The 10,371-nt window shown below is 44.9% G+C and overlaps 1 long non-coding RNA gene across 1 annotated transcript in view; it reads right to left on the bottom strand.

The window, feature by feature from the left end:
- Positions 1-10,371, bottom strand: part of LOC110319802 — a 33,998-nt gene that overhangs the window by 5,242 nt on the left and 18,385 nt on the right. The window contains exons 2-4 of the long non-coding RNA XR_002380428.1: positions 2,876-2,906; positions 1,680-1,842; positions 382-586 (exon numbers count right to left, since the gene is read on the bottom strand). This is a non-coding gene — a long non-coding RNA (uncharacterized LOC110319802). The remainder of the gene's footprint in view (positions 1-381; positions 587-1,679; positions 1,843-2,875; positions 2,907-10,371) is intronic.

Genomic DNA, 10,371 nt, shown 5'->3' with positions numbered 1-10,371 from the left:
AAAGGAAGGAAGGAAGGAAGGAAGGAAGGAAGGAAGAAAGAAAGAAAGAAAGAAAGAAAGAAAGAAAGAAAGAAAGAAAGAAAGGAAGGAAGGAAGAAAGGAGAAAGAAAGAAAGAAAGAAAGAAAGAAAGAAAGAAAGAAAGAAAGAAAGAAAGAAAGAAAGAAAGAAAGAAAGAAGAAAGAAAGAAAGAAAATAAATCCTGGAGTAATTCCAAAGCCCACAGAAAGGTCCAAGTCAAGTCAATGCCTCAATGAACCCTAAACTTGAAATAAGACTATTTGGTCATTCTTCCATAAGGAAATTAGTGCTGTCTCTCAGGAAGAGAGACAGACCTCTGAACATTTTTTCTAGATGGCACTAAGATGGGAGACACACCTTACATTCAGGTAGTGCGGTCCCATGTGCTGGCATCCACAGCTACATACAAAAGAAAGCAAGGCATTCCCGCATCTTCTCTCTCTACTTCCTGACTACAGATATGGTGACCAGCAGCTTCAAGCTCCAGCCACCATGACAAACTGCACCCTCAGACCATACGCCAGAATAAACCCTTCCTTCTCCGAGTGGCTTTTATCAGGTGTTTTTCTGGAGGCAACAAGAAGAGTCACACAAAACAGATGCAGTGGGGTGTGTTTCTGAGGCAGAACGTTCCCAGTCAGACAAACCTACAGCGCTAACCGCTAGGCTCACTTTTGCTCTTCCACAGTGCCAGTTATCCAGCGTCAACCACTGCTTAAAAATATGACACAAAAGACCCCAGTAAAAAACAAACCAACAAACAAAAAAAACAACTCGTAACTTTTCAATTCAGTTTCATTCTCTGCAGTATGAAGAGTGGTCGCACCACCTAGTTCCAGCCTGTCTGGGGTGTGGACCAACCTTTCATCCAGTGTACCCACACTGTATGCACCATGCACCTGTTAGTAGCCATCACTGATATCTGAGAGAACACGTCCCTGCCTGCGGACGCGGCTGTGATCTTGGTTCATCATGTGACTTGGTTTGCTTAACAATTGTTTCACTGTCAAGGTATTCTGGAAACTACGTTCAGGCCCACATCTATTGTGCTCAACAAAGCCACTCAGTCCAGTGATGATGACACAACTGTATAACCGTGTTGCCAATTGTTCTGCTCGTTATCGGTGTTATTATTAATCTCTTACTGTGCCTAATTTATAAGTTAAGCCTGCACAAGGGTATATGTGCATAGGAAGTTTTGCAGTACCTTTGGGACTAACCATTCCGCAGGTTTTAGGCATCCACTGGGGATCTTGGACTGAACTCCGCCTAGAAAAAGCAGCTCCAATTCTATTAACCTCCAACATTCTTTTATATACAGTTTATAGTCAAATGAATTTGGATTTCTGAATGTCTAAATATAGGTGGCATTTTGAATTGGGGTGTTATTTTTCTCAATAACAATTTATCATTTTCCTTTGATTTAAAAATAACTTTTCTTTTTAATTTTAGAAGGCAAGAGTCCCTTACTAGGTGGAGACTTCAGCACCAGTTCCAGGATGTGCTATGGAAAACAATGGCTGCTTTTACGAGGAGGTTTTCCTAGCCCAGCCATGACTATCCACCATATTACCTGCCTGCCTTTCACCTTCCTGCCCCAGCCCTGTGGTGCTAGGCTGAGCCACCATCAGAAGCGCACCACTGGCTTTGAGAAAGTTACAAAAGCCTGCATGGATGTTCCAGTACAGTCAGACTACAAGGCACCCAGACATGGACCATGCCCCACGGGATCAGTGCGGCCTCTCTGAAGCAGATCCAGCATCCGATGCTCAGGTTGCATCAAGCTGTGTTGTCAGCCAAGCGCGGCCCTGAGACAGTCCTTTCTGCCAGTCCCAGAGACAGCCTTATATCCTATGTGAGCGTTTGATCCTCTAAGGGACGAATCCTCCTGGGACAGTGTGTCTGAGAAGTTAGCAGCTCCAGCACCCCACTGGGAGCTTTGTAATGTTACTTCTGCCCCCACCATCTCCCAGATAAGTGTCAGCATAAAAACTATAACTGCTTCCAAGAAGTGTACTTAACCAAAAGGCCCATGAGAGCAGCTCACGTTATATAACTCTAGAATAGGAGTTTTTAATCATCATAGGGTTTGAGCTCCCATGTGAACTTCGGCCTAATTTCCCAAGCTCCAGTTAGCCAAACATCCTGGAGGTCACTGACCACATTTTACAAAAAAAAAAAAAGTACAGGGAAAGCCAGTCAGAACTGCATGGGACCTTAGAGGTCGTCTGTCTCTGCTGAGCCCAAGGCATCAGAAAGCAATGACAACACCCAGCATTTACTGACCACATCCATGCACCAAGAGCCACGACGGGCGTTTACATCATACTCGCCTTCTGCATTGGCTCCTCACATTCTTTTATTGCTCCCATTTAACACATAAAACTTTGTGAGTAGCTAAGTCATCCGCCCAGTGTCACACCTGTGCCCTATCTCCACCATAGCCCTCTGTGCTCTAAACCACTGCAATTTATTAACTACTTGACCCACTAACAAGGCTATGGAAACTTACAGTCTGCAGCATCCGGGAGAGACGTCAAGTGGAGCTCATCATGCCACAACTCCCGAGTCACATACAACCACAGCAAGTCTTGCAGCTACCGGCACAAGAAGCCCAACACACAGTGGCTTCTTAGAGTTCATGTTAGGTTGCAAAGCCCTAGAACTGTGAGGTGTTTGGAAGCTGAACATTCTTTTACAAATGAGAACACAGGACCTAGAGAGATGCCCTGTCTTACCCAGGCTCCCACAGCAGCTAGAAGGCAGGAAAAAGAATTATGCTTTGGGATTAAAAACACGATGCTCTTTAGGTGACTCACTAATTTTTTTTCTAAGTGTGTGATTTGTTCTACTAACCTGATATTACGAGCTGGTGAAAAGCAGCATCCTAGTCAAAGGAAAACAAAAAACTTTATGGTTGTGATTAGTAACCTTTAAAAGGCTTTTAACTTTTACTCTAGAATTTACGGAACAAGTAGTTCAAGGATATAACGTGGCTTAACTTGAAAAAGGTCAGTTCCCTCTGCAGGGCATTCCAGCAGTTTTATAATAATGTTGTACGTTTTTATGGAACCTTTTCCATGAGGAGAGCGGGAGGCTAAAATTTTTATTATCTCTCAGTTATTTATTGAAGGGACTGATGGATCTGTCCTTGGGTGGGTGGATGGTGTTTCAGCCCAGGCAAGCCTGTAGGAAGTACCACAGGGAATGCAAAATAGTGTCCTCTCCCCCTCTCTCTTCTCCCCCCCCCCTTTCTCTCTCCCTCTCTCCCCCTCTCTCTCCCTTTCTCTCTCCTTGTCTTTCTCTTTCTCCCTCCCTCTCTCTTTCCTTCACTCTTTCTCATAAAAACAAACAACAGAAAAAAAGTTCTCTGCATTCTTTGAGATTAACTGAAGACATTAATAAAAGATAGCAAAAATAAACCAACAAGGATGAGACGATAAGGGACAGTCAATGCAGTCAGTAGGCAAAGCCATAGAGTTGTGTCCCAGCAATGCCCGACACAGCGCATGATCATGGGAAGCTTTCAAGTCAGCTAGGAGACCTCCTCCCCAGATAGTCTAACAACGAGCTTAGCTCTAGTCTTGGAGGGAGGCAGCCGCGTTCTAGATCTCCATCCATCAACCCTTATAGATGAGACACCTCCCATAGGTGTTCCATAGACGGTGACTTCCTTGTGGGGGCAGAAAAGAAACAATAAAAAACAAGATGAACATTTTTACATGGGAGGCAAGGCCAATTTTGGATCAGAAGTGTGGTTACCAGAACTGAGCCACAGAGTTGGATCATGGAATTATGTTAAAGCATGTGACAAGAGTTAAGGCCACTGGGTCAGAGCTGCACCAATAATAAAGTTTATGTCCTGGTCACAATTGTTTCCAGAGACCCTCACAGCTGTCAAGAGTGGAGAGTGTGGTTACTCAAAGCCAACATTCACAGTACCTAAGGCAGCCTCAGTACACAAACGCCACCCCCTCTCCACGCCCCTCCACGCCTAGGAACCAAGAGCAGCCAGCGAACTTCCAAGGCAAATGGAATGCTGAAGAAAGGCAATGCTTAGGCTGCAAGAGGGAAAATTTAGCAGAGGAGCAGCAGCCAGAGAATGCAGATATTAAATGCCACATGAAAGAAAGACAATCTAGATGTATTGTGTATGTCTAGTCGAATAGAATTGAGCCCAGGGGATGGAATTCCCAGAAAGCAGGTTTAAATCTCCAGATAAGGCAAAGCATTAGAGCGGCGTGCCCGTGCCTCTGTGGACTCTGCAAGCTCACTCTCTCTTGGTTATTCCCCAAGCATTCACTGATCAGGGCCGAGCATGAGGCTCCACAGGAGTATCTGTTCTCTCTAGCCAGCATCCCTGTACCCTCCCAGGGTCCCGATTTGAGTAACAAATTATATAGTTGTCCTGTTCAATGAGCATCTGATACATGCCAGGAATGAATCTAAACATTGAAGAAGAAAAAAAAAAAAAAAAAAAAAAAACCACAGTCCCCATGAGGCCCAGTGGCGCATGCTTCAATCTCAGTACTTCAGAGGCTGGAGAAGGGTGTGTACAAGAAGTTTGAGACTGTCCCAGACTACATGGTAAGCTCAAGGCCATTTTGACCACATAGCAAAACCCTGTCTCAAAAATAAACAACAACAAAGTCCATATTTCTTTACTTTAACTTCTAGGTAGAAAGGGGAAAAAAGAGCAAATTAGAATAAATTTTTCTAAGGGCTCTGTAAGCAATGGTGTTGAGAATAGGAATATTAATTTTAATATTGGGCACAGAAAGAAGCTAACAGGTCATTCAATGTTGTTGTTGTTGTTGTTATTGTTGTTGTTGTTCTCATTTAATAAAATGTTTGTTGACTATGTGTTATATGCCAAGCCCTGTAAAGGCCTCACAGCTAGACAGTGTGAAATCTCTCCTTCCTCATGAAAATAACCTGGATACAAAAGAGCACCCACAAAGTGCACAGGCTATTACCATTGCTCCTGGTTGCCTGTCAGAACATGAAGTTAACACTCTGTGGCTGAAGATGCCCCACATTTCCATCACAAAGCTGGAGAAACCTCTCACGGAGCACTGTTTGAAAGAGAACTGTCCTGCAAAGAACCACGCTGCATCCCTGGCAGTCAAACGCCGAGTACCTGGCAGAACTTGGTACTGTGTGCCTAGGGCACATCTCCAGGCTGTGTGGGTTGTGAATACCTGCTTCCTGTGGCTACTCTCCCGAGTCAGCTGAAAATCGCTGGCTCCTAGCTCCACACACCCTTTCCCACTTAAAGCTCCTTTAATACCCAGAATAAGTTCAAAAGTGCCCAGTGTCTGCCTTTCTTGCTCGGGGCTTTCTCCGCTGGCCTCATAGCAGACTGTGGAATTCTAGGCATGCGTCTGCGGCTCAGAGAGGCTGCCAGTGTGTCAGGCCATAGGTTTTATTGGGGTCCATATCCCAGGAGAGAAACTCTATCTGTGACATCTGTCAGGGAGAAAAGAAAAAAAAAAAAGCAAAGGAAGGTTCCATTACTCCTGACATGGTTTGCACTGGCGTCTTTGTAGACTTCTGGCTTTACGGATGCTCTGAAATAAGCAATAAACCACGCTTCAAAATGCATGACTTAAGCAATACTAAACTAGTAGAAAATCACCTCAAGTTCCAGTTAACTCTTTTAAAGTAAAGATCACTCTTTGGGCTACATGAGCGCCTTGTGAAGGATCGAGTAGACATGAATCCAGGCCGAAGGAACGCTTCACGTCGACTTCCCTTCCTCCTTCTCTACCAAGCCGAGAAATGTCTATGCAGGGCCAACTCCAAACGCCAACTTCTCTTCATTCCAGAAAGCAAAAACGTGGCTCCCTAGATGTCCAAGGGTATCAATCAATTTATACCAAGGAACTTTACCCAGGATTTATTCTTTCTACACCTAAAACCCTCAACCACCCAGGACATACCAACCACCAGTGCGTCTCCATGTTTTGTGACTAGTTTTGTTGCTAGAGATGCATTGCCTGAGCTCTTTTGGGTCTATCACAGGACAGAGATAAAATAGCAGCCTTCTTAGACCTCCCCTTTAAGATGTTCCACAGCACCATAGGGCTTGGGATCTTACAGAACTCAAGGCTCACACCCTCTTCTTCCTCAGATACCTAGATTTGCCTCCCTGAATACTAGTTGTCATGGTACCAGAGAAGATTCCAGTGACTTCCAGGCCTAGACTATAGCCTAGAGTGTTCTTGGAGTCATCTCTTGGGGAGACTGCAGAACACAGTTCTTGGGGATTCTCTAATGCATCTCTTTGGCTGAATGGCTCATATGAGATCCTTGAACTTCAGAGCCCTCATGTCCTCTATCAGGGTTGTGGAGAACAGCAGCAACACCAGGGACTAAACAAGATTCCCTGTGTAGGTCCCTACTTCGTTCCTCATGCCACACCACCCCTAGATAGTGATAGAAGAATCATGGCCTGGGGGTGATGGTGTGGAGTGGCAAATATTCCATCTCCCAGAATTCTTGGTGCCAGGAATCCTGGTCTCACAGTATCCAGCAAGCACCAGTCATCATCACAGCAAAGCCAAACTCCCAAGCCTCAGAACTTTGCCTAACGTTACTCCGCCAAATGAGTGGCTGATGCTAGACTCAGGGGTCTCTAAAGAAACAGAACTAACTGTGTGTGTGTATCTGTGTGTGTATGTATATATGCATCTATACACCTATATACATATGTACACATACACATTTATATACATATGTAAACGTGTGTGTGTGTGTGTGTGTGTGTGTGTGTGTGTGTGAGAGAGAGAGAGAGAGAGAGAGAGAGAGAGAGAGAGAGAGATACACGGGTTCATCAGATTGTCTTACATAATGTGGTCCTGGCAGTCCAACAGTGCTGACTCACGCTGACTAAGCTGAGAATCTGGTAACTGCTCACATCAGGAGGCTGCACGTCTCAGCAGCAGTGTCCCTGGCACCGAAGGTCTTGAGGATTCCTGGAAAGCTGCTGGTCATCAGTCTACATTGGAAGCTTGAAGAAAGTGGTTTTATTCTCAACAAAGGAACGTTGTAGCCACAGGACCGGCAGACTTGTCAGCAAGAGTGAAGGCAAACAGAAAGCAGTGTCCATCTTCTGTGTCCTTTATCTGGTCTGGCACCAGAAGTTACCATCCCCATTTAGGATAAGTCTTACCTACTTCAAATAATGTGATCAAGAAAATTCCTCATGGAAATGCCCAGTGGCTTGTCATTTAGTTGATTCTAGATCCAACCAAGTTGACAACCGAGATTAGCCATCCCAGCCACCATGAGTTCTTTCGGCCAATTAAGTTATCCACTTCCATCACGGAGAGCCCCAATCTATACAGCAAATGATGACAGAGTTGTTCTGATTTAAGGAAATGTGGCTGGCGCTACTTACTACCACTTACTTCTCTCTCACTGGGTCACCTGGAGCAATTACATCAATTCTCAAAGACGTTTGAATCCCCTCCCCCAGACCTGACTCCTCTGCAGAAAGAAGTGCTATGCCTTTGGCTGCTGCAGCACACCCCATGCACAGGCACTGCCTGTGATCAGTTTCCTCAGCCACTTTCAGGAATCTTCAGAGCCAGAAGAGTCTAGCAACGCCGGTTTTTGCCATCTTTTCCATAGAAAGACAACCTTTCCTTTCTCCACTTTCTCTGTGGACAATTACAGGGCCTCCAGCTGTCGCCATCAGTTAAATCACCAGGACTTCCTTTCTGGTCATACTTTTTTCTTTTTTCTTTTTTTTTTTTTTTTTCCTGAAGTAGCATTTTAGCAGCAGATTAGTCCCTGACACAGCAGTGCTTTTTATCACCAAGCAATATTTGTCATCCTGAGGGCCTCGTAGCTCAGTTTCCATCCAGTAGATCATGTGTGAGGCTCTCCCTCAGTCAGTTGTCGCACTGTGACCTACATTTTTACCACACAAAGTGGCTCTAAACAAACAAGTAGAAGCTAGAGATTATTAAACATTCCAACGTTCTTCATCATTGAGTCTGTCTATTTATTATCATCAGTATTTTTCCCTTCCTCAGCCCTCTTTCCCCCCTCCCAAATCCAGTTTTTCAAATGATTTCAGATCCTGAATAAATAGCATGTGTTCAACAAATATTTGATAACTTGATTTGCATCACTGGACATACAAGAATATTCCAAAATGGAGGAGAGATGCTAATCACAGGATTTTAGAGTTAGCAAGGATCTGGGAAACAGAACCAAGCAAGCCCTTTGTGTTGTAGATGATGAATGGAGCTACAGAGGGGGTACAGTGATTCACCTCCATCCTTACCCAATTGATGGCTAGCCGAACTAGAACTCAAACAGACACCTCTCTACTTCCAACCTATAGGCTATCACAATTATGAAAATAACACCTGTTCTCTTCAAGGGTCTGCATAGCCCAAGGTTCCAGCCAAAATATGACAGTTTGCTCTTGCGTCTGAGAGTTTTATGATTAACATAATCTTTCATTTCAAAGATGAGAAATCTTCTAAAAGCTGGCAAGTAGACAATTAGAATCCATCACTTGCCTAAGACTGTTCAGTCAAGATTTTACAAACTTTGGTCTGGGGAGAAGGCTCAGTGGCTAGAGTGTTGATCACACAAGCATAGGGGCTGGGGTTTAGAAACCCTGGCAACCCACATAAACAGCCAGGCATGTATGGCTGCCACATGTATGCCCAACACTCAAGACACAGAGACAAAGTATATCTGACACAACAGCCCAAAGTGACAGTCCAAGGGATCAGTGGGACGTCCTGCCTCAATAAACCAGTGGAGGAAGATTGATGAAGACACCCAATGACAACTTCAAGCCCACCCCCACCCCCCATACACATACACACACACACACACATGAAAAAAAAAGAAAGATTTTCCAAACCTGGCTGCATGTTATAATTATTTGGCTTTCAAAATACAAATTCCCCACCAAATCAGTTTCTGGGTTTGAAAGTATTTAAAAATCTGTTTGTTTGAAGTGTGTTAGCTTTTCTCAGTGATTTATGCATTTCAAGGTTGAAAACTAAAGCTTTTCTCCTATTGACTCCTTAACTCACACACGGATGGCAAGAATTGATTGTAGACACCAGGGTACTGAAGCCCACTGCCAACTGAAATTGTATCTAAAATTATCGGTCAATGTAGTCAATGTAGCAACCTATAATGGCGAGGCTGAATGTTAAAATCACACTTGGGTCAATCATCAAAGTCAATTTGTTCCTGTCCCAAGTCCCCAGCATTCGGGTCACTCCTCACGCATAGCTCCTCTTGGCCTCTCTGTAGGCCGTGGAGATTACAGCTGGGCGGGCAGTTCAAACAGTGGCAGTAGGAGTAAGTAGTCAAAATCACGGGGTAAGTGTAACTCTGAGTCGGCACATGTATGTAGGCAAGTCCTGGTCAGTATATAGCTCCAGCACTTTATCTTTTTTGGGCACTCCTTTGACAGTCTTCCTCCCAAGTAATTCCGGGAGTTCTGGTGATGTCCAGAACTGCAAATGCTCAGGATCAGGACCAATTTATTCTGACTCATTTGCCAAGCCACAATTCATGCTCTTCAGTTGGTTTAGGTTACCAAGCAACTTCCTTGTCATTCAGCATAATGACCTAGTTCCAAGGGGGGGTGGGGGTGGGCAACTTAACAAGGGAGCCTGGGTGCAGGAACTCCACCTCTTGGAGCCCTTGCCAATCTGGGTGTGGAGCCCAGCTGCTTAGTTGTCCTAGGTCAATCATTTAGCCCCTGTATGCAAAACAAGAGTGAAGGGAACATCTCCCCAGCTGGTTATGATCTGAGATGATGCATTTAAAACACGTGGCACAGAGCCCACACTCCCTGAATGGCTGCATCTAGTTACTTCAGCCTGAGAGCAATAAAGAAATGTCAGCTGGACGTGCAGTGTGGGGTCGCTTCACATCTGGGACAGTCCTGTAGCTGTCAAAATTAATGGAGAGCAGAAAATTCTTCAGCACTCCAGGCCCCCTGCTGTCTTGCATCCCTCTGCAAGGCTGTAGAAACAGCTGTCTCGGTGCTTTTGTTGTTACAGTTGGTGTGGGGCACCTGGGGTATCATTTCTGCAAACCCTTCGGCATCCAGAGGCAGCCATGGTGACAGACCCCAGCAAAAGCCTGTGTCCTCCCGAAGCTCAGAATCAGCACTTCCTTGACCTTTAGTGCTTTTATTCCTCGACCTTTAGTACTTTTATTGCTTACTGGTATATAAACTTTTTCTATCACTCAGGGAAGATACAACTGATTGTCCCAGAGCTCCCAGCATCCCATAGCCTGAGGTGTTCACTTGCCTCTACAAAACACTTGGAGGAGAGAGAGGGGGAGAGGGAGAGGGAGAG

The sequence above is a fragment of the Mus pahari genome, chromosome 4 (assembly GCF_900095145.1).
Source record: "Mus pahari chromosome 4, PAHARI_EIJ_v1.1, whole genome shotgun sequence".
Taxonomy (NCBI): domain Eukaryota; kingdom Metazoa; phylum Chordata; class Mammalia; order Rodentia; family Muridae; genus Mus; species Mus pahari.
This window is presented reverse-complemented; position numbering and strand designations above follow the sequence as displayed.